Source organism: Notamacropus eugenii, chromosome 2 (genome assembly GCF_028372415.1).
Source record: "Notamacropus eugenii isolate mMacEug1 chromosome 2, mMacEug1.pri_v2, whole genome shotgun sequence".
In the NCBI taxonomy this organism is placed as follows: domain Eukaryota; kingdom Metazoa; phylum Chordata; class Mammalia; order Diprotodontia; family Macropodidae; genus Notamacropus; species Notamacropus eugenii.
Genome location: NC_092873.1, coordinates 430,915,347 through 430,940,277, shown reverse-complemented (window position 1 = coordinate 430,940,277; position 24,931 = coordinate 430,915,347). Strand labels below are relative to the sequence as shown.

Genomic DNA, 24,931 nt, shown 5'->3' with positions numbered 1-24,931 from the left:
AGAAGGCAGCAGCCTCACAGTTGTTCGATTCCAATAGGGGAATGAGCCAGATGGATTTTCTAGGACCCTGCCAACTCTGGAAATTGAAGATTTTTTTTTTTCCAAGGGGAGAGAAAGTGAAGGGGAGAGAAGTCAGAGGCACTGATAAAGTGAGAGGAATGTGCTGAGATGAAAGCAATGAAGATGCCAGGGATAGTGAGAGCTGACCTGAAGCCTGAGATGAAAAGAGCTGGGACAGGGTATGGCCCCAGGATGATGAATGGAGTGCAATAGAAGAGCTTAAAAGGTTAAACAGGCAGGAGGAAGAGGTGAAGATGCCCAAGGTAGAGGGTGGGTTTATGTGGGGGGGTGGGGGTAGGGGGAGTAGGGATGAGAAAAAGGAATGTTTGAGGTCAAAGAGCAAAATGCTCCAGGAGTGATTACCCACTCTGGCAGGGCCTCAAAGAACATCTCCCACCTGCCCCTCAGGCACAGCCCTTTATCTCTCAAAAGGTCTGGTTGGCGCAGAGAAAGACCAATGAATTTAACTTGTTTCTGAATGTTGGCTCTGCAACTTACTAATCTTGTGACCTTGGAGAGTCTGTTTACCTCTCTTGGCCTCAGTTTCCCCATCTATAAAATCAGGAAGTCTGATTAGTTGACATCTCTAAGATCCCTCCAGCTCTAAGCTATACTCTTCAGGGTCTTCCAAAGTGTGAGCTATTGATACGGGTATGTGGATGCCTTCTCTCACCTCTAGTCTGGCCACTACAGACTCCTGCCTCCACTTTTCTAAAGTAGAAGGGAGGGCAGAGAGTTCAGACCAAAAATGTCAGGATCCCAAGGCCCCTGACCTCCCCTATCACCAAGATCAGGAGAAAGAATCAGGGGCCAGTAGCTCCCTGCTGCCTCTTGAATCACAGGCAATAGTTCCTACAGCTTGGCTCCAGCCCAAGATGAGGAGAGGGTGAGATAGACTTTGGAGGGGATTTGGGGAGGGGGGCCTGGGAGTTAGGGCTCAGGTGCTGGCAGATGGAGAGATTCCAGAATCACTAAGCTGACGAGAGAAGCTCGAGTGCCAAAGCACAGTCCCAGCCTCCCTTCTGCCCTCCTCTTATCTGCGATGCTCTCAGCACTCTATAGCAGAAACCCAGCCAGTTGCCAAGTCGACCTCAGAAGAGCCTATTTCCATATTCCCGACAGCCAGCCCATGAACAGCTCCTACCTGCAGACCGACTTCTCTCCCTGCAGCCTTCTCCCAGCTCTCCACTCCAGCCCCACTCTTCAATTTCTCAACCCTGGCAGATCACTGATTAATTCAGGCCTGTTTAATAACCCTTCTATTTAGATGAAACAAGCTGTCTTGTTTTCTTTATTTTTAACACTGACTTTCGTTTCTTTGCTAAGCATCTTACTGTCATTTAAATTTCGCTGTCTCCAACCAAGCTGATAATAGACCCGAGTGAGCAGCTGTTTCAGTCCTCTTTATGACAATGATTAGAAGTTAGAGCCGAGGAGGCAGAGACTTGACCAAGGCTTAGTTCAGAGAGGTCTGCCCCTGAATGTAGAGGGAATGCTAATTTCAATGCTATTAGGAGAGGAGTTTTGCTACTGGAGGAGACCCTTGCTAGATTTAATCTATGGAAAGATCCTGGATTCAAGAGACATAGTTTCTAGATCGATGTCTTCCCTTACCCTACATTTGTGACCTGAGGCAAGTCACTTGGCCCTGGTAGGCTTTCATTTCCTTCTCTGTAATGAGTGGTTAGGAAGAGAAAATGGTGTTTTTGGTTTTACAGAGCACTAGTTGTGTGACTAGGCAAACCACTCTGAATCTTAGGTTCTTAGAATCATACTTCTAGAGCTGGAAGAGACCTTAGAACTCACCCAGACCAACCCTTCCATCTTACTGGCCAAGAATATGCAACCCAGTTGCATGGCTAATGTCAAAACTGGAAATCAAAACCCAGTTCTCCGGATTTTTACATTGGGTGTACTTTACACCCTAATAGCTACTATCTCTTTTCTTTAATAGTTCTATGATTCTAGTCAGTTTAGCTTCCCTGGGTGCCCACCCCACCCTTGCCCCCAGGCTTTCTGGAAGGAGAAATCCAGTTATCCCAGTGGGAAAGGCTAACAGATCTCAGTTCATGGCCACCCAGTTCTGAGTATTATTCCTATGGCCCCCAAGTTCCTCTTTTTCTCCACTGTATTCAGGGTCAAATTGGGAGAAAGAAGTTCTCATTTATCTTTCAGTTCTTGGCCAAAGGATTATAGGTTTAGAGCTTGAGAAATCTCAGAAGCCACCTAGTTCAGCCCCTGGACTATTTTACCTTTTACAGATGATGAAATAGGCCCAGGCATGTTAGGTCCCTTGTTGAAAGTCAATAAACGTTTATTGGATTGGATCAGGTCATATAGATATTAAGTGACAGAGATGGAATTGGAACCCAGATCCTCTGACTCCAGAGATTCTTTCTACTATACCATAAATGAAGTCCATCGGCTCTTGAGCCTTTAAGGCTTTCTTTCTGAGCCCTCTGCCCCTCCCTTTGCAGCTACCATCTCCAGCACCATCCCCTCAAAGCTGGAGGGTCCCAAGGCTGGAAGTCCACTTGGTAGAAGGCTCAGCCAGGGACTAAAGTTGAGGATAACTGGGTGTCCCCAAACCAGGACAGAAGGCCATAATCCCCTGCCCCAGTCCCTTTGGATCAGTCAGTCTCATTACAGAAAAGCATTCATTAAATTCAGCCAGTGCACAGTGCCAATGCTAACAGAGAAAAGTGGATGATGGTAGCTCAGAGTTGGAACAGGGCTCTCTCCTACCAAGGATGCTCAAGAATAAAGAAAGTTCTGCCTTCGCTCTCCCAATCAAGTCTCTAGGCAGCTGCACACTCTGTTGTCTTCCCCTCTTAGAGCTGTAAAAGTTGAGTTTACGAAACCCAGACTCAAAGTTGGTTTGCCCTGGCCCTCAGGGATCACTCAGCTGCTGTCCATGATAGAGTTGTAGACTGCAAACAGCAAAGCCATGAAGGCATGAAGGTGCATGAAGAGAAGCTAGTTGGAGCAGTTTAGGTCATGAGAGTCTTTCCACATCACTCTCCCCTGCCATGTCAAGTATGCTGGAGAACCAGTGGTCATGTTCTAAGTGCCAAGGTTTGGTCTGCTTTCAAGAAGGAGCTTCCATTGTCCTTGGGAAGGCTAGGAGAGACCCTGCTGGTATGACACTTCCCTGGGGCAGGCTAGCTAATCTCACTCTGAAACACTTGCCTGACCCAAGGTCCAGAAAAGGGGAGGTTGGGTGAGGGGGAGAGGACACTGAGGTGGCTGCCTGCGCTGTAGGACTGAGCAAAGAAACCACGAGGAAAGTCTCAGTACTGAGTCTGTTTACCAACTTGCCATGTGACCCAGACCATGTCACTTATCCACTCTTAAGTCTCCATTTAGAGTTCTAAATATTTGGATAGCACTTTAAATTTTTCAAAGTACTTTCCTCTTGTATTTTTTTGCACATCACCCTCATGATAACATTGGTCCTCTTCAAGAACAAAGACAAACCACCACCACCACAACATTCCTCTAAAGAACCTTGCTTAGTTAATAGTGGTGTGCCCATGGATGAGTTCCTTAAAATTACTGAATCTCAGTTTCCTCATTTGTAAAATAATAATAATAATACTCATAATAACTATTTGACTGAGTTGTTATAAGGATCAAATGAGAATGTGGGCATGTGCATATACAAATACATATATAAATCCACTTGTATACATGTATACATATATACATCTTTAATGCTTTGTAAACAGCAAAAAAAAAACAAAAAACGCCACATGAATGTCAGCTACGACATCTACAGTCTTCATCTGAGAATGTCACCCAGATCAGAAGCAAAACAAAAGATACACAAAACCAAGTGATGACTCTTGGGTGCTTAAGTTCAGGGAAACAAGGATGTAGTAGTATACATATTATAATTTATTTTTAAATCAGTCTTATTAATTGACAGTATATTTTAAGAACAAGTCTTCATGTTATGGAATCCATGAGCATGGTGGAGAATATTTGGGTGAAGAGTAATGGAAGAAGAAAAAGGAGACAAGTAATTGAAGTATACTACAGACCACCTGGCCAGAAGAAGGGAATGGATATATTTACATAAAATCACAATTCTGGCAAAGAGATATTATTTGTAGGGAGGGGCAATTTCAATTATGCTGATATCTTCTGGAGTGTTCTCTCTGCTAAAAGCAGAGCAGCTGATAAAAATCTTGTCTTCCCTTAATGATAACACGCTTTTCTGAAGATAGCAAAAGGCAAAGAGAAAATGGTTATTTCCAGACCTGATTCTGGAAAAATAAGGAGGAACCAGTGGCCTAACTAGAAATGATGGGAACTTTGGAAGAAAGTGATTGCTTCAAGAGTAACAACTATCCTAGCTTTCAAGAGAAAAGATTTCAAAGGAAGGACAGTTAGGGACCCATGACCTAAAATTCTACAAGGCAAATGGGAAGCCCAGTAAGATGGAATTCTCTCAAGAATAAAATTCTAGTAAAACAAAAATAAACAGTCTTGAAGAGTAATAAAGGAGAGAATTGTGTCAAGAGACTGACATAGATGAACTGGGAACTCATCCATCAACTCAGATATTTTTAAAAAAGACCTAAAGGAAATGGAAATAAGAACAAGGTGAATGAGAATGAATGCAGAAAAATACAAAAGCTCTCTATATGTTAGCCATGCATGGGTAAAGCTCAGTCAGAGTCAGTTAAAGTATGCAATTGGCTAAAGCCAGTAAAATTGGCTTCATTAGCCATGTTGGGAGCAAGATTGAAGTGATAGCATTGCTATTCAGGGCAAATGTTTAAGGAAAGAAGGAAGGATTATTCAACTTCTATTTGTTTCTGTTTTCTTGACCAAAGAGGATGATCTTTGTACTGAGGCCAGAACAGACATAATTAATAGGGAGTTAATAGCCAAGATAAGTGAGATGATGCTAAGAAAGTACCTAGCTGTGCTCGATGAGTCACCAAACTAGGACAAACTATTTCCCAAGGACTTGCAGACATTATTGCTGATTCTTGAAAAATCACAGATTATAAGAGAGGTGCCAGAAGTCTGAAAAACTAGAAAATACTTTGATTTTAAAAGTAGGAAGAGAGTATAAATCTTCAAATGACAGAACAGTAGCCATTATTTCAATCCTTGGAAAAATTCTGAAATTTATCATAAAAGGGATGATTTGTGAGCCTTTAGAAAGGGAAAAAGGTGATACTCAGGAGCCAGCAAGGGTTCATCAAGGCCAGCTTGTGCCAGACTAACCTCATGTCCCTTTTGGGTAGGATTAGTATCTTGGTAATTAAAAGTCTTATGATAATATAAAACATAATATATCATAATATAGCTGGATCTCATCTAGAGTCCTGACAAAGACCTTCATGTTATCCTTGTGGTAGCCTAGGTGAGAGGATTCAGAAAAAGCCTGAATGACTGGGAGTCAGGGGAATGTAGAAGAATCATCAATGGCTTTAGAGTGAGAAGAACTTAATTTGAATTCAGTCTCTGCTACTTACTGTGTCTGGGATTATGGGCAAATGATTCTCTGGATTTCAATTTTCTCTACTGTAATATGAAAGAATTTGACAACATGATGCCTTAAGATCCCCTCCAGTTTTAAATCTATCATCTCATCAATATGTATAACAAATGGATGTCAACTTGGATCTATGCCCCAGTGTCTATTTTAGGCCTTGTACTGTTCAGCATTTTATCAATGAATACCACAGGTGGCATGATTATCCATCTAAAACATTTTGTACTTGAGATAAATCTGGGAGGCATATAAGACATACTGGTGCTACTTCATAAGGGTTCTGAAAAGCTGATGGTTAAACTTTCAGGGTGAATCTTGCAACCTCAGAAATTGTCAATACAAATGAAGGCTTGACTGATTATTGTTTATTGTCTAGTCTTAAGAAACTGATAGAGAAAATGCCAATAAAACAGATTAAATTCAGTTACCTCCCCTCCCCCACCCAAAGCCAGTTGTTAAACATTTATGAGCATCCTCCTAGATAGCTTGCACTTTGGATGAGTGAGTCAGGATCCAAAATAATCTTCCTAAACTATAGACATCGGCTGAAGTCTGACATGATGAAAGTAAGTAGAAACAAAAGTCACAGTGCCCAGCACATGGTAGACAATAAATATTTATTGATTATTTTCTAGACAAAGTCCTACATTTTGGGTTAAAACAAATCAACCACGAGAATTCCAGATGGAGGGGGTGTGGCTGGACAATAGTCAGTGGGGGAAATGGTTTAGGGGTAGTATAAGTTCAATCACTTAAAAGTGTGACAGCAGTTGAAAGAGCTAATTGGATCTTATGTTGTGTTAAGTAAATAAGATACAGCATCCAGAATGAGGAATGTGATAGTCAACGAGCAACTATTAAGGACTTACTGTGTGCTTAATGAGGCACCTGGTGACTCAGTGGATAGAATTTTGGCCTGGAGTCAGGAAGATCTGAGTTTAAATCTGACCTCGGATAATTACTACCTGTGTGACCCTGGACAAGTCACCTAGTTTGTTTGCCTTGGAAGCAGCTAGGTGGCTTAATAGGTAGAGCTCTGGGCCTGGAGTCAGGAAGATCTAAGTTCAAATCTGGCCTCAGACACTTCCTAGCTGTGTGGCCCTTAACCTGTCTGCCTTAATCCACTGGAGAAGGAATGGCAAATCACTCCAGCATCTTTGCCAAGACAGCATTGGCGTGCCACGGTCCACGAGGTCACCAAGAGTCGGATGTGGCTAAATGACTGAACGACAATGTGCTTAATACATAAACACGCAGTAAGAAAAACAAAAATAACAAAAATAGATCCGCTAAGATCTGCCAGTGTCAGACCATATCTACAGCATTGTATTCAGCTCTGGGCGTCATGTTTTAGGAAGTCCTTGACAAGCGGAAGTGTATTTAGAGGAGAGCGATCAGGATAGTGAGAGAATTTACTGAAGAGCATGCCATTGGAGAAGATCAGTTGGAGGAAATGGGGATATTTGGAGCTGAAAGCTATTTGGAATTCAAGGAACAAAATCATGCCCATTCTAACCATGGCACTCTCCTGAGTGTGTTTTTTTTTTAATACAAATCTTACTTTCGAATGAAGCACTGTGCTATACACATGCTAAGTGTTTAACAAATGTTTTGAATTAAAATTCTAAACTAATGCAGGGGAATGGAAGTTTCCCATTTCTGGGGTAGTTGTTTTTTCTGATCTCCAAGTTCTCTCCTCCCCATCTTCTTCATACCCTTGAGAAGACTGTAAATGTTCCACATCCTCACTGGAAGAAAAGGAACTTTACCTGTGAGTTCACTGGTACAAGAGGATACTGGCTCTATGAAAGCATCATCCCTTTTCCCACTATTTATAATCATAGATAGCTGCCCAGAGGACTGAGACATTAAATCATTTGCCAAAGGTCACAGTCAGTAACTGTCAGAAGTGGGCTTTGAAGCCATGTAGCCTCTGCTCCGGAGTCAGCTCTTTAGCCACTATTCTATGCTGACTTTCATTCTTAAATGACTGAACAATTGAAATATGTAAGTGAGGTGAGGGCTCACTAGGCTTTCCACAAATATAACAGTCTGTATCTCAACCTCTGGATCGCTGAATGTTTTCTCTTGTTCAGACGGTCCCTCCAGCAAGAGACCTTTACTAGTCCTGTCTCCTACATGTGTCTTCTTTCAAGGATATTGGGTTATTTCCTCCCTACTCTCCCCAGGTAGGACCAGAAGCCAAATTGTGTCTGTGGGAGGATTGATAAACATTTGGGAAAGGTGTGAGGGGTGGTAAGTGTGGCAGGAGGTCCTTTGTTCTGGAGGTGTTAAGATCTCCATCCTGTGATCCCAGACTCCTGTCACTGAGTTGGTCTGTTCTCTCCTCAAACCTCCTGGCCCCCCCGTCTGCCACCCGAGTCCCCCGCCCCCAACTCCCGTACACATCTTTCTACCACTAGTGTGTGACTGAAGCCCAATTCATTCACACTAAGATAAAGTGCTCAAAAGTAGTTTGACTACTAGGAAACTACCTGGGGCTACCAATTTCAAACCCCACAGAAGAAAAGGACAAAGACAGACAAAGAGATGTGAAAGGAAAAAGCTTAGAATTTGTGATGGGAAGAAGTGGGTTCTGTTCTCGACTGCTATGTTACTTATGTCATGTCACTTCTCAGAGACTTTTGATTCCTCCCCTATAATCAGAGAGGTTGGATCACATGACTTCTTAGGTCTCTTCCAACCCCATTCATAATAATAACAGCTGACATTTATACGGTACTTTAAACTTTGGAAAAGCATCATCTCATGTGATCCTCACAACAAACTTGTGAGGTAGATGTTGTCATTATTCTCATTTTACAGATGAGGAAACTGAGGCAAACAGAAGTTAAGTGACTTGCTCAGGGACATAGAATTAGTAAGAATTTTGTCTCAGAAGACAGGTTTTGAATTCGGGTTGTTCTAACTCTGAGTCTAGCAGTAGTACACTGTACCATTCTAACTCTAAATCCAGTGATTCTAAGATAGGAATTTCCTCTCTGTCTATCTATCTATGTGTCTCTCATGTTTCTCTCTCTCTGTCTCTACCTACCTATTTATCTGTCTGCCTGTCTGTCCTGTGGGGTCCTGAAATAGTATAAAAAATAAAAGGGTGCTTCAGACCCTGAGAAATTGCCTCATTCATACTCAGACAACAGTCCCTCTTCCTTTCAGGTATCTTTCATCCCCCAGATGGGGAACCATCAGGAGGTAGGAGGTCACAGGTCAACTCACTATTTACCCAACACAACCTTTCACTTTTAGGAATCAGGAAACTGCTTCAAAGTGGCAGCATCCCCTGCAGCCCCTGTCTGCCTCATTGGTCATCATCTTTTAACACTGCATTAGTCTGTGAGTTAGTCACAGAGCGAACAAGCATTTATGGAGCGCTTACTGCATACTGGGGACTCTGCTAAGTGCTGGGGAGACAAAGAAAGATGCTGACAATCTGTTCAGACTCTCCTCTCCCCTCTCTCCAAGGTAGGGAGCCATCTGCCCTGCTGCCCTCCTTCCTTGCTGGCTGACCTCCCTGAGAAGTCACATGGCTTTTCCCCAGGCAAACAACAATCCCTTCAGTCTCCTTGAAATTTTGAGTCCTCTGAGCTTCTGAGCTTGGTCATTAGGGTCAGATGGCTTGGAATGGTCTTGCCTTTTGACTCCCACTACTTTGGGATTTCAAGGAGTGCTTAGGCTTTCAGAGCAGGAAGAAAACTTAGACTCCATTTTTAGTCCAGTCTCCCCATTTTACAGATCAGGAAGCTAAGACCCCTGAAAGGTGGAATCAGTGGTCCAAGGTCATGCAGCGAAGAAGTTGCCTAATAGGATTAGAATAATATTTTCTGGATCCCCAGCCCAGCTGTCTTTCTAGAAGCCTCCAGTCCTGTTAACCTTCCAGACCCAACCAACCCTGAAGCACAGAAACCAAGAGATAGACCAGTTGCGAAATCCTCTCTGTGACAACCCTGAGAGCTCATGGAGGACACAGATTATAGTTTTTGAGCTGAGAAATCCTAGTCTAATCTCTTCATTTTACAGATGAAGAAATTTGGGTTTAAAGATTTGTCCAAAGTTACACTGAAAGAAAGAGGAAAAGCCAGGATTTGAACCTGATGGTCAGCCAGTCTCTGTTGGAACACCGCCAGCAAAAACAAGCTCACAGTTTTACGTAGCTAAGAGCCTCACAGAAGGACAGTTGTAACTGCTACAGAGTTCTTCGTTATAAGAAGTATGAATCTGAATCCCATATTTCCACCCACTAGTCTTTGGTCTGCTTCCTAGAGCAATGGAGATGATGTTAAATCCCTTTTCAATATAAAGGAATGCTCTCTGATCATTAGATGTAGAAACCCTGGGCTGGGTGTCTGATCTTTCCTCATGGAATAGGATCAGGATTCTATGGAGAAGCACCTGTCTCCCATCTGACATGTTTTCTTTATTAGTAAAATAAAAATAATGTGGAAGGACTTCAATCCTTGACCTCACTGAGCTTCCCATCCAGTTCAGTTAGCTCTGGCTCAAATGAGTTGAATGTAATAATAAACATTTATATACACCTAGTCTGGCAATCTAGTGGATCCAGTCCCTCAAAGAGCAGGCAGAAATGATATTTAAATAGATCAAAAGCTTTGCAAAGGGCTTTTCACACATTATCTTACTCGACTATTACAACAACTGGATGAGGCTGGCATTATCAGTATTATCTCCACTTTAAAAAGGAGAAAACTGAGGTTCAGTGACTTATGCAAGGTTTCAATTAGTACTGGAGTTGAGGTTTGATTTCTAGTCAATACTCTATCTACTCCATCACTGACCCTCAATGTTTTCCTGGTCCCTCTGATCCGCCCTCCTCTTCCCCCAATTGGTAGTAAGACTTTAAGTTAGAAGGGAAGGAACTAGGGATCCTCTGACAGGGCTGTCTTGGATCTGGCTGTAACGATATCCCTTGAACTAAAGCTCTGGAAGAAGGTCATTATCAGGGCACTTGACATCCCTGGAACTTTCAGGATTAAATTGTCCCTCTCTAGCAGTCAGTCTTTTATGTGTATGTGTTCAGTCATTTCAGTTGTGTCTGACTCTTTGTGACCCAATTTGGGCAGAGATTCTGGAATGGTTTGTCATGTCTTTCTCTAGCTCATTTAACAAATGAGGAAACTGAGGCAAACAAGGTTAAGTGACTTGCCCAGGGTCACACGATTGGTAAGTATCTGAGGTTGGATTTGAACTCAGGTCTTCCTGACTCTAGGTCCAGTTCTTAATCCACCTTATCACCTAGCTGTCGAGTTTCTTGAGGGCAGGCTTTGATTTTATATTTGCATCTTCAAAGCTTAGCACACAGTGTATAGTATATGGATAGCAGGTGCTTTTCCTATTCATTCATTCCATCCATCCATTCATTCATTCATTGTGTTTGGGGTGGGCCACTGATATAACATTAGAATGCAGGAAACACTGTCCTGGACATTTTCTCCAGCTGCTACTGTCTTCCTAACCTCTGTTCTCCATTTTCCTTCCTTAGAGACAAGCTAAACTTTCCAAGAGTGATTCTGTAGCCTTTTTTTTTAATCTCCCATCTTGAAAGTCATTTTAGCTGAGGCAAAGCAGGATTAAACTTTTATAACATGATACATATATCTTGCTTTTCTTCTTTCTCCCCCCAGGTTAAATTTGAGCCAAAGGAAAGCCAAGATTTGGTATCAGGGGATAAGATCAGATGTTAAGCTTCCCTCCAGTCCTCTCCCCACTCCCTTGTCTTTCGACTTCTGCTCTCCACCCCCAACTTCAATACTTTTCCAACGCCCCCATCAGACAGTCATTAACTCCTCCGGTGAGGAAAGACACTGGACTCTGCTCTCTCTCATTACTGAGCTCCAGCTGAAACATAAGGGTGGATTATAACTCAGAGGAACGCTCCCACTGAGATCACAAAGCAGAAGATTAGATTTGTGATACATCTTTGACATATGTTCAGTTATTGCAAGGGCCATTTCTCTCCCCCTTTCCAAGTCCCTTTAGGATCAGTTTTACCACCTGAGAGTGTTTGGCAAATCTGCATTTAGGGAGCTGCAAGAATCTTTTAAATGCAGAAACCAGACAGCATGTGGGGGAGGGACCAGGAGCCTCTTCCAGATAAAGGCAAACTCTCGTTCACCCGGTGGCCAGCACATCAGGATGCGGGCAAACTTGCATGCCTAGGGCATCCCTCCTGGGCAGTCCCCACCATTTTTCCTGCCGCCTACTATCCTCCACCTTCCCGCTCCCTCCCTCCCCCTCTCCTCCCCCCTCCCCACACTGAAGGCACAGTCCTATTTAAGACTAGCAGTTGCCTTTTCAATTTCCCCTTCAGCCAGAAGGGGACCCTGGGGTCTTGCTGACAACACAACATAACCACTTGTGGTCTCCGTGCAGTGACAGCTGGGTTTTTCCCATTTCTCTCATTTTTTTCCTCCCTCCAAATGCACAAAAGCTACTGTTTAGAAGTCAGCCTTATCTGCAAGAGACCCCCTCTAGTGGCCATAAAGTGGAACTTCCATTCCCCAAGCCTCCATAAGGGACTTTCATACAGAACCCAGAGGCCTTTGCCATTCTCACTTTTCATAAACCACCTCGCTCTTTCCTGCTCGTATTCTCTCCCCTTCTTTAATTCTCCTCCACCTCGCACCGCTGTGGCTGTGCAGTGACAGCTGGGTCCATGCCCTATTTCTGTCTCTGTCTACATTTTAATCTTATTTTGTTTCTGATTTCTTCCTTTATATCTGTTTCTCCATCTCTGCCTCTTTGTGTCTCCTGTTTTTGCCTTTCTTTGTATCTCCAGTGCTTAGCTCAGAGACTGACATATAGTAGGTGCTTAATATATGCTAATTGACTGACCAGTCCCTGCTTCTGTAGGTGACTCAACTTGGCTCTGTCCATCCTCTGATCTCTCTGACACCATACCGAGAGTCTCCTTACTTTCTGAAAGAACTTTGGACAGCACTGCATTCAAATGTCTCATACCCAGAAGAGTCAAAACAACACTGAGTATCCAATATTCAGAGTTGGAAGCACAAGCAGAGTCAAACTTCTTTACAGAAATTTGGAATCGAGACTGTAATTTACCCTTCTGCAAACTTTGGCCAAAGACAGGTTTTATGTGACCTGGGGATTGAGGCACCTGCTTCGAAGCACTGAAGGAAACAAGCCCTCTGTCCTCAGTCCATTCTCCCACACTGCTTTGTGACAACTCTCAGATGTGCTCTCTCATTCAAACAACTGGCAGGCCTGGGTGAAGGGACAGCTGGTAGGGGGTGGGAAGCGTTTGTGCATGTGGGGAGGGAGAGCAAAAAAGTGGAAATTGTTGGGGGGGAGAGTGAAGAGGAAGAAAAGGGAGAACATGAAGTGTCTGTGGTGGCAGGGGGCTGGTGGAACACCTGCTAGTCCTTTGGGTTTCCAGGCGATATCCTTTCACTGGGAGAGCAGATATCAGCTAAAGCAGGGCAGGAAGGTTAATGGTTAACTGACTGGGGAAGCAAAGAATTTTTCTCCTTGCCTGTCATCACTGCCTTTTCTTTTAGCTCCCTGGTCTATCGTCCTCTATGCACTGCCCATACTCTCTTTACTCCCGACCAACTCCCAAAGACAAAGAACTTTCTTACTTCCAATTCTGTCCTAGAAAATCAGATGATAGAGTATGCCTCTCAATAGGAAAGTTCCATATGTCTAAATGCCAAGGCATGGGAGTCAGGGAAGCAGAGGAGACTGAGCAGAGAGATGTGGAAACAGGCACCCTTTTTCTCATTCACCCTCTAGAGACTATGTGGGGACAAAAGGTCTGAATCCCCTCCCCCCCCATATCTCTTTGCCTTTTCCCCCTTCCTCATTTACATTATTTTTTTCTTTATCCTATCTGGAAACCCTGGTCTTAGCAAAGCTGGGTGGAGGTGAACAATTTTTAAAATGACCAAAAAAAAAAAAAAAAGGTACCCCCAACCCACATTTCCTCTAATTAGGCATGAAATCTTTGTAACTAAGTGAAAAACTGTTTCCCTTGAGGGATTTTAATCCATTCATCACTGTTTGAATTGAGCATATAGGGGATGGGGGAGAGGAGGGTTTAGAAAATTCAAACCTAATGAATTAATAACTGAATATCCCTGAGGAGGGGGAGGTTCAGGGAAGGGTGGTGTGTAGAGAGGCTGAGTTATAAAACACCAACACCTCGAAGCCTTGGTTTCCACCAGTTTCCCCAAAGGATGGTGCTGAATTATTTCTCGTTAACAGACTGTAACACAGTACTCGTCTCTTTATGATTGTGGTGGGGGGTTGGTGAGGTGGGGGTTGACTTGGAGTTCCCTGCCTCTCCATTCGTTGGGGTGGACAGAAGTATATTGTGCCTCAGTCTGTGTGTGTGTGGAGACAGCTGTATGTGGCAACACATGCAGACAGCTGTGTGTGTGTGTGTGTGTGTGTGTGTGTGTCTGTGTGTGTGTGTGTAGCAGTGCCTCTCCAGAGGCAGAGCTGGGGGATCCCTTTGCCATATCCCTCGTCAGGGAGGCATCTGTGGGAGAGGGGGCAGGACAGATAATATAACAAACCTAAATGCAGTGACAAGCCCAGCTCCATCAATATTTCATACTACCTGAATCGGTGCGCTTAGACCGCTGCCAGCGGCTGCCGCTGTGTATATTTAACCGTGTCACTGGCTTCCCTTCCTGCTTGTGTGTTTTCTTGCAACATGCCCATGAAATAAAGATTAGCTGAATAATCAGACGCGTTTGTAAATGGGAAATGGGCCTGGCCAGGAAGTGGCTGTTCCCTGAGGTGGGCTTGTTTTCCCCTCATGCTCTCCTTTTAAGGGTGCTATAAGCAGATGCCAGAGAAGGATGAACTTTCACATTCTCCAGAGCCTGGCGCCAGGTGGTTGGGAGAGAGAGACAGATAGAAAGAACTCTGGACCTTGGAGATGGGGTGGGGTGTACCCTAGTCAATGTAGGAAGGAGGGAGTTAAGAATGAAGATTCCTTTAAGTACAGGCATTTCTCCTTAGTCACCAGAGAGGTTAGGGATTGGAGGGAGACCAGCCAGCCAGTTTGTTCAGTCTCCTTCGCCCCTACCCAGGTCCTCAGCCTTCAGAGACACACAAGTCAAGGCAAAGCCAAGAGCCTCTCTGCTAGTCCTCTGGTCCTCCAAGCCTTAAAAGACATGAAGCTCAGGTATTTCTCTGCTATAGCTGCTGCCCCTCGGCATCCCCACTGCAAATCGCTCCAAATGTCATTTCTGTTTAGCTGCTTTGCAGGCCAATTTGCCCCATCCTAATGCAATTTGCTGAGGCCCATGCGGGAGCAGAGAGGGCAGTGGGAATCACCTTCTCTCTCATCAAGTCCCTGGTGAGGATCAGCTGTGGGCCAAGGCTAGTTTTCCTAGTAATGGCTTGTAGGTGGCAGGCTCAAGACTGGAGAGGGAGTCAGGATGATGGGTGGGGGGGTTGATAAGGGGGCCCACAAACACTATTTCTCCCCATCCTGTTCCCCTGCTTTCTATGCAGTATCCACCTAATTTTTTCTTCTTCCTCCTCCTTCTTCCCTATATCTAGGCCATTGCGGAGACACTATACTTGTATCAAATGGTGCCTTGGGGGTAATGAGGAGTCCAGGGAGGCAGACATCTGCTCACCTGAAGGCTGGGGAGGGGAGGGTTGGGATAGCTCATGGAATTAAGTTTCCCAAGTCACAGCTAGAGCATCTACTTGCTAGATTTGCTCTAGCAAAGGCCCTGGACTCCTTAGCCAAATCAGAAAGGAGGCTGGAACTGCCAAACCCTAGGAGGAGGTTGATAAAGAAGTGATGCTGGCATTAGATTTCAAAGAATGATGGTGTGTGGGGCTCTCTCACCAAAGGAGGGCTCCACTCCAATTCCAGTCTCCCATCCCTGCCAGTAGCCCTGGGGGGCTAACTTTCAGAGATAGTCCCAGTTCACTAGACTCTTAAGAAGTCACACATCTAGTAACTTTATAGGTCTTTCTTCCATAGTGAGTCTCCAAGTCACTGCTTCTAGCCCCAGCCAGAAACTCCCAAACTCTAACCTCCATCCTCTCCCTTATGTATAGTAGGAGCACCTTTACATCTTCTACATGTCCTATACCAGCACTTTGCAGCTGTTACATCAGGACTGAAGATGCCCACCTGAGACCCTGTCATACACAGGGTCCTTTTACTCTCTGGATGAGCCCCAATAAAGGAGCCTCATTTTCTAGAACTATATCCTAGAAGCCCCAGTCCTGTATCTAATTTCCATGTTATCTTCTCATGGAAATGTAGCCACCTCCCAAGGAGTCTGGGTCTCAGCAGTGGGCCAATTAGGGAAGGGGGAGTCAACACAGCTCTCAAACGAAGAGGTTGAAGTTCCCTGGGGAACAGCAGATTCTGAGGAAGATCTTCCACCTATACCAACCTCCAAATTAGGAGCAAATGGCATCAGTAGTGCCTTAGGATAAAGGAAAGGAAGAGTTCCTAGGCCTGGTTCTTGGGCTGAGAGAAGAGAGAAGGTAGGCATTGACCGGAATTTTTTGTCTCAACTGAGGAAAGCTCACAAAGTGTCCCTTGCGATCTTGGGCAAAATCCCAACCCAGCTCATCACCCTTCCCACCACATATAGTCAGTCTCACACACGCACACACACACACACACACACAGACACAGACACACACATACACCCCTCCTACCTCCAGACCACTCCAAGAGCGGTCTCCTCTTCGGGAGAGTGTTGCTCTTATAAGACACTAGCCAGACACTGACCCCTGTTAAGTGCTTTGGGATCTCTCCCAGAGCCACGCCAGAACTGCATGTAGGGTGGCTGGTTAGCTTCAAAATCCAAGTCCTCGGGTGTTCCAGAGCAGTGATATTGGGGGAGCGGGAAGCCTATTACTAGAAAAAACTCCCAAAGCATCTGGGCAGTATTTGCTTCCTCCCTGCCCTTTCTTAATCAAGCTAGGGAGGCCCTTGCTGACTGGGTGTCAGGACGTTTTCCTCTTCCGAGTGCCAGCCTGTACTTGAGCATCGGATTTTCAAGGAACCGCTGGGAATGCAAACCTCTGCTCCCCCGACTGCCTCCAGTCACCGCCCCCATCCCCCCACAGATGGAGACAGCCGGTCGTCCTGACTCGCGCGCACGAACACACATACATACACGAACACGCAAGCACACACACACACAGACACGCATGCCAGCTCCGGGAAAGTGGCCCGGCGTTCTCCGAGGCACGGAGCTTGGGGGGTGGGAAGGGAGAGAGGAAAGGCATGGGGGCGGGGTGGGCAGAGCCAAATGGAGCCGCGAACTCTCTCCTTCCCCAGGCAGCTGCCCTCCTTCCCCGGTCCTCGGTAGGATCCTCAACGCCCCAAAGGTGAAGGAGTGTGTGTGCGTGTGCGTGCGTGTGTGTATATGTGTGTGTGGCGGGGGTAGTCCGTTAACCGAGGGGGCCAACGGTTTGGGGAAAGGAGAGGGCGAGACAGACGCTGCCCGCTCGGCGAGCCCGGCAGGAGTCCCTCGCTGCTTACCCAGCCTGCCGAGGTCTGTCTGTCCGGCTGCCCGCTCGCCTTGGCCCCCGGGGCTGCTCGGAGCCTCGCTCCCTGCCCCCAGCTCGGATTCACGGAGACGAAAACATCCACATGGAGCCCAAATTCATTAAAATCCACGTCAAGCCGCCAGCCACTTATCTGTATTCCTCAAGTCGCCCCGCCGCCGGTCTCCGATCAGCGCCTTCCTCCAGTCATTCAGGGCTCCCTTACGCCCGAAGCCAGGGCTCGGCCGCCTCGATTTGGGGAGGGGGCGCCCAGAGGGGTGTGTATGTGAGCGCGCTGGGGTAGGTGGCAATTTCTTTTCTTCGGAATGAGCCAAGCAGTGCCTGTCTTCCGATTTTTTCCACCGCGACTTTCCGGGCTCCCTCTGACATCAGCAATCCCAGCGTTTCCTTCCCTTATTTCTCTTCTACTCTTTCACGGTCCTATTTCCTCCGAGAATCTGATTCACACACACACGTGTGTGTGTGTGTGTGTGTGTGTGTGTGTGTACATGCATGCATGTGTGTGTGCGCGTGTTGTCTCCGTCCCTCTTTTTTATCTCTCCCTTTCCTCCTCGTCTCTCTCGTTTTCCCTTTCGCTCACTCTCTCGCTCGCTGAACCAGCTGAAAAATTCCCAGGAACTGCGCTCAGCCCTAGCTCCTGCTCGAGTCTGGCACTGACGGCTCATCGCCCGGCAGCTACAGCAGCCGCGGCGGCAGAGCCTACTGAGCCTGCCCCTCTCTATATTACCATGCAGCTCATTATCATAGAGGCCGGGCGGCTTTAACTCTCTCCCTGCCAGGCGCACCAGGTCTGGGGGCTGGCACCATCCGCTGAATCTACGCTTCTCACTTGCCCCCCCTGCATCTCCCCTTTCTCTCTCCGTCTCCTCTCCACTGCCTGGCGCGCTTTTCCTGGATTTCCTCCCCTGGCATCTGTCCACAAAGGGAAAAGTCCTGTTTGCCATGGGGGAGGCTTGCCTGACTGCCAGTCGGGGCTGGACCTAACCGGCCACCTTAAGCGTCTCGAGGGGGCAGCGGAAACCTCGGTTCGGGCTGGAGGATTCAGGGTCAAGGCTTCGAGATCCAGGCTGCCTGAGCTGCCGGGGCTCGGGCTAGCAATGGGAAGAGGAGGCAGCAGAACAGGGTGGACTCAGAGGGGCCATTCTCCACCCCATGCCCCTGATGTCTGGCATTTCATCCCCTTCTCACTCTCACGTCTGCCGGGTGGGGGTAGGGACAGTAGTGGGGGTGTAATTTTTTCCTCCAGAAGCCAAATGGGAATTTTATCTTCCTATAAAGGCAATTAATATAGATAAGCGAGTGTCGTGTAGTTTCCGAGGTATTAAAAAAAATAATAATGAGTATTTTTTAAAATGCAAAAACCTCCCCTGTTTTCTACGCAGAGCCTTCAGCTAGGCGTTCAGGGTAAAGAGATAGAGAGACATCAGCCAAGTTTTTCTGCGGATGGAGAATTAGCTCTTAGAATTCAGACTGGGGTTTCTGGGGTGTGTGGGGGGAGGACAGAGGCACCCACTTGACGACCCTTTAGTGAGCGTTTCTGAAGCCTAATGTAATGGAATCATAGGATTTAAACCTCGTAGGGACCTTAGAGATCTTTTTGTCCAACCCCTTCATTTTACAGATGAGGAAACTGAGGCCTCAAGAGGTAAAGGGACTTACTCAAACCTTGAGTAAGTTTACTTACGGTAGTAAATAACTACTTATTTACTAAAGATAGTAAATAACAGAAACGGATTTTGAACTCAGTTCTTGGTGAGCCAAATAAAGTGTTCTTTCTTAGGACCCCACCCGGTCAGTTTCCCAGCACCGGTGGGATCCTCTCCACCTTCAGACTCAGTCTCTCCACTGGACAGTCGGTTCTGTTATTTAAAAAACAAACAAACAATAACAACAAAAACAACTGATATAATCTCTCTTTCCTCTCTCCCCTTCCCTTGCCCAGTCTAGAGGAGCGCGGTTGGAGTGCTCCCTTCTCCTCACCTCTTTGTTGAATGACCTTCATCTCATCTCTTCTTCCTTCCCTTCCAACACCAGGGGCTTATTTAGCTTTGGGGGATTAGCCTCTTGCTGGGCTTTTGTTTCCCTCCCAGACCCCTAGACTAGGTGGGATTCCTAATGAATAATAGTCTTGTCTTCACTTTCCAGCACGTTAAACCATGAGTCACTACTCTTTACTTTCTTTGCTATTCCCCACTTGTTTAGCTTTATTCGTTTTTATTTATTTTTTATTTTTTTTATTTTTTGGTCCACAGAGTTTGCATTTCAAAGGGAATTCTCAACTCTGGCACTTTCTAGAAGACTTTCCAAGCAAATCTTGAGCCTTTAACACCACTGGGTTAACTACCTGGGTTCTGGCATCCCCGTTATCTTTAGACATCACACCAAACAGAGGTGATCTGAGAGGTTCCCTGAAAGCAGGTGGGCTTTAATGCTGTATCTCACAGCTCCAGCCCAAAACAATTTCACCTATATGTTCAACGTTCCTGAAAAGCGCTCTCTCCTGCCCTCTAGTGGCATTAGTTCCCATTGATGTAAATGAGGGAGAAAAAAAGGTTCCCAGAGTAGAATCCCTATATGGGAGAGCAGGAAGGAACCTTGAACTCATCATCATTATTTTTGCTGTTCTGTCCTTCAGTTGTGTCCGACCCTTGGTGACCCCATGGACCACAGCACAACAGGCCCTTCTATTCTCCAGTACCTTTTGTCAGAACTCTCCACTATGACCTGTCTTAGGGAGCCCTGAATGGCAATAGCTCATAGTTTCATTGAGTTACAAGCCTCTGGCCATGATAAGGCAATGATCCAGGCAGGACATCATCATTACAAGCTCTCACTTATATTGTTGTTTTCGGTTATGGAATGCTTTACATAAAAATCATATATTACTGTAACTTCTGGAGAGGTTGTGTCAGTCAGTTCTTATGGATCCACTCATTTTCCTTCCCATTTTCCATACCAAAATATCCTCCTTAGGCCATCACTCCTCCTATATTTGTTATTTCCTTTTGGAATGGGAGATGCTTGAGGCTTTATTAGATTGTGTTGGTCACATAGTAATCGCGTAATGCTATTCATTCATTGAGTCTAGTCCATTTAGCCATGACATTCTATGATCATTCTATCTACATTTTCTGGCATTGAAAATACATGTACTTATAAAAATTATATTCAAAAGTCATGCCTTCCTCCCCACATTTTTGTGCCCTAGGCAGAGTTACCCACCTTCGCCACCTTCTACTATTTTCTGGCTACCACTACCCAATGTATGTCATTTCTATTAGAACATAGGTTCTTTGAGGGCACAGACTGTCTGCTTTTGTGTCCCCAGCTCTTGGCACAGTGCTTGGCACATAGTAAGTGCTTAATAAATGTATTTTTGTTCATTCATTTGGATTCAGTCATTCATCCATCTACCTATCCATTTGCTTATCTATTCCCCCATCCATTCATCTTGCCTATTTCTCATCTTTGCAGTTCTGACCTGTGTGATATGATAAGCTTGCTGTGTGACCAGGGACAGTCTGCTTCTTTTCTCTGTACCTGAGTTTCACTATAGGTAAGAAACATCGTAAATATCATCTTTTCAGCCCTCCGCCAACCACCTTTGGATTGCCATCATCTAATGAGTCATTAGAAGCTTCAACGGATATAAAAGGATCCAAATTATTTTTCTCCCCTTTTCTGTAAATTTTGGACCCTCTAGATAAAGGAAACCCCACAATGGAGGGATTTTCAAAAGAAGACAATCCATTTTGTATTAGAGAGAACAGTCCACCTGCCTCCAGATCCAGGCACCAAGACCTGAGGACTAAAGATATGGGTAACTCCAAAGTTGGTATAATGTAACAAAAAGGAAAATAAACCTAAGATCAAGTTGAATTCAGTAAAAAGTACTCTTATGTGAGAGTTGGGAGTCTGGCTCTTTAGTCCCCACTCTACAACCTGTGAAACTTATCCTCTGTGTGCCTCAGTTTCTCTATAGGTACTTCCCTGTTTTCTTCAAAGGATTGTTGTAAGGATAAAATTATATGATAAATGTGAAAGAACTCTTAAAAGTGAAAGACCATTGAAATGAATGGATTTGCTATTTTTAACTACCATAACAATAGTATTATTACTGTTCATCAGAATTATCTAATATTGATGGATTATAAAAGTAATTTGGATTGGACAAAAGCTATAAGCAGTTCCAAGCCTAAAGACTCCCTTCCCCTCCCCACCCTACTTCCCCTGGATGAAGAAAGTTCCAGAACAAATAGAGGAAAATAAAGCTTCTCCATGCTGAAAAACAGCTACATGTGATAAATATTTTGAATTTATGTATAATTTAATTTTTAATATTTAAGAAGAAAGTTTAAATGGCTTTCTTGGAATCTTGTTTCCCATTGCATTGGATCTTTGTGTAACACAGTTGGGGAACGTATACAGAAGAGCACTCAGTTTGGAATCAAATGACCTAAGTCTGAGTCCACAGGCCTGCCTCTTATTGGCTGAATGGCCATACTTGGACACGTCATTTTACCTTTCTATATTCATTTCCTCTTCTGTAAGATGGGAGTAATAATTCTTGTACCATAACCCTCACAGGGTTTTTGGGTGTATCAAATGAATTCATGTCTGGCTTCATAATCTGATCCCAAGCCAATTTTTCAACCTTATTATATATATTATTCTCCTCCATGAATTATATAGTCCAGCTAAACTGGTCTTTGTACTGTTAGTTACACATGATATTTCATCTCCCATTACCATATCTTTGTACAGACTGTGCCCTGTGCTAAGGCATGCCCTTCTATCCTCCACCTCCCTAGTTTCTTCCAAAGCCCAGCTTTGATTCCCTACTCCGGTGACTTCCCTCCTCCCACCCCCAAATTTTAGAATCACAGAACTGCAGAATTGGAAATGACCTTACTAGCTTCAACCCATACATGACAGAAATCCCCACTACAACTTAACCTGACAAGTGATTGTTCAGCCTCTGGTTGAAGATCTCCAAGAAGCATCTACCACTTCTCTAGGCATCAGTTCCACTAAGGGATATCCATAATTGTTAAAAGCTTTTCTAGACTCTTTGAAATTTCTACCCTTTTCTCTTGCTTCTGCCTTCTGGGGATATATAGAATAAATCCATTTCCACTTCCCCATTGTAGTCCTTTAAATGCCTGAGAGCAAAAATCATGTTTCCCCTGAATCTTCTCTTCTCCAGTTTAAACATACCCAGTTCCTTCAACTTCCCCTCAAGTATCGTCAATTCAGTATTACCCCTTTACTTTATTATCCTTAATGTCCTCCTCTGGACGTGTCCTTTTGCAAAGGTGGCTCGCTGAAATGTGCACAATATTCCTTTTTTTTTTTTTAATATTTTCTTCAATTACATGTATAAACAATTTTAACATTCTTTTTACCCAAATTTAGAGTTCCAAATTTTTTCCCTCCCCTGCTCTTCCCCTCCCCCCAATTGAGAAGGCAAGCAATTTGACATAGGTTATACATGGAGCACAATACTCCTGAGGAGAGTAGGAGATAATGATGCTGTCACTTCCCCATTCCTAGAGCTAGGCCTGTTTTAATGTAACCCAAGATCACATTCACTGCTGACTTATCTTGATCTTGTAGTCCATACTAATCATGCCTCTCCCAGTTGGTATTTACAAAGTTGATTTTTTATACCACGGTAAGAATTTACATTTATTTCTATTGAATTTCACCTTATTAGATTTAGCCCAATGTTCTGGCCTGTCAAGAGGATCTTCCATTGTATCTGCCATCCTTCCCAGGCTTGCATCATCTGCAGATTTAATTAATGAGCATGCCATCTAAGCCTTTGGTCAAGTAACTGATAAAAATGTTGAAAAGGAGAGGGCCAAGTACAGATCCCTGGAAATGTCTTCACATGTTGACCTTGAACCATTAAGAACCATTCTGTGATTCTGGTTTGTTCTGAATCTAATTTTATTTTTATCTGACCTATAGCTTTCTGTCTTCTTCCCCATAATAGTATGAGATATTTTACTAAAAGTTCTGTTAAAATCTAGGTAAAAGATATTCTTCTATACTTTATTGTGTTGCTTATCTTGTGTTTTGGGGGGCCATCTCTAGTCAACCTGTCTATATTTTGTGACTGGACCCAGATGGTTCTGGAAGAGAAAGTGAGGTTGGTGACCTTACGTATTTCTCTCTCACTTAAATCTGATTCACTTGCAAGTCATGGCATCATCTTCCTGATGTCAAGGTCCTTTTCCAGAATGAAGGATAAACATAACCTTGTGTTTAAATGTGTTTTGCATATATATGTATTTTACATGTAATATATATGTGTGTACATATATGTATAAAACTGAATATTGTCTTTCCAGATAGAGTATAAGCTACATGAAGGCATGAACTATTTTATTTTAGTCCTTTGTATTCTCAGTGCCCCTCCCTCTCTCCTAGTCTGTCTCATAATAAGCACTTAGTAAATGTCCATTAATTGTAAAATTCTTTGTTACTTTAAAAAATTCTATAGATCTAATTAAAAAAAAAATTGAAACCAGTTTCTTTAGCACTCAGTCATAAACTGGGGGAGGGTAGGTGGGGGGGCTTGATACACAAGATATGGAAGGAGAATAAAGGTGAATATTCTCCTTGAGTGTATATGTGGAGGGATGAGTTTCCTTGTATGGGACTACCTATTTTCAGGCCAGGGAGACCCTTGTTAAAGTCGTATCCCTGGCCTCAGAGAAAAGAGGACTTGACCTTGCTTGTAAATGGCCTGCCAGCTAGCCCCCTGAGGAAGGCCCCCTCTGGAGCACAGGCCCAGTCCTGGCCACACAAATAAGGCTCCAGTTCACTAGCCTGTTGTATCAGAGAAGGTATTTTTGGTTCTGGAAGCAAGCCAGGCTTTGGCAGCTTTTCAGTATCAAGTCTGCTTGCCTTTGGGAGGTGGGGGTGGTATGTTGGGCTGTCAAGGTTTAGCATGGGAATGCCAGTGCATGTGTGAGTGTGTGTGTGTGTGTGTGTGTGTGTGTGCATATATTTAGATTAATGTGTGGGGGGGAGGGGGCGGGGGAGGTAGCAAATGTGTGCATAGGCTCATGCCTAGGGGAGGGCACTTGGGGGTGGTTGTGCATATCTGTCCTCAGTATGTGGCTGTGTATTTGCACATCCCAGGCCTGCTTTTAGTTTTGAAGGTGTAGGACCATGATAAGATCTCCCACCCACTCGTCTCTCATCTGAAATTTTCTTTGACTTGAGCTTGGGTACAATCCCTTATTTAGTTTATTTGAGGACAGGGAGAAGTGATCTTTCTTGGGTTCTTTTCAGATGCCACCTCTTTACCATCCTTTGCTTCAGCATCTCAGGTATCTGGAGTGGTGGCAGCCCTGGAAACCTTGTCATAAACCGAGGGTACAGATGGAAGCCTGACTTGAGGAGCCCAAAGGCCAAATGGAGGTGAGTCCAGGGGAGAAAAGGCCCTGACTGTCTGAACTGTAAACCTAGGAAGCAATGAGCTGGACACTCACTCTGGGGTTTTCAGAGCCATTCATAAAGATGTCACCATCCTCTTTCCTCCTTTCTCATCAATTTGCAAATCCCACTTTCCTGTGTACTTTAAACAGTAGCCAGCCTGTTAAGGTTATAAATCAAACAGGGTGAGATTTCTCTTCTTTCTTGCTAAACCTCCCACAAGCAGAGCTTAGGCCTTGCTTACCTTTTCTATTCCACATCTACTCCCCCTCCCTGCTTCTAGTCTTTACTTCCTTCCCTCTGTCCTCTTCCTTCTGGAGTCTCCACCAGGGAAGGGAATTTGTTGTCATGAGT

The 24,931-nt window shown here is 44.6% G+C and overlaps 1 protein-coding gene across 2 annotated transcripts in view; it reads right to left on the bottom strand.

Moving 5' to 3' along the window:
* PLXNA2 (plexin A2) overlaps window positions 1-17,984 on the bottom strand; it is a 350,823-nt gene extending 332,839 nt beyond the window's left edge. For both annotated transcript variants that reach the window (XM_072647950.1, XM_072647951.1), the window contains exon 1: window positions 17,103-17,984. The gene's annotated coding sequence lies outside the window, so the exon portion shown is untranslated. The remainder of the gene's footprint in view (window positions 1-17,102) is intronic.
* Between the last annotated feature and the right edge of the window lie 6,947 nt (window positions 17,985-24,931).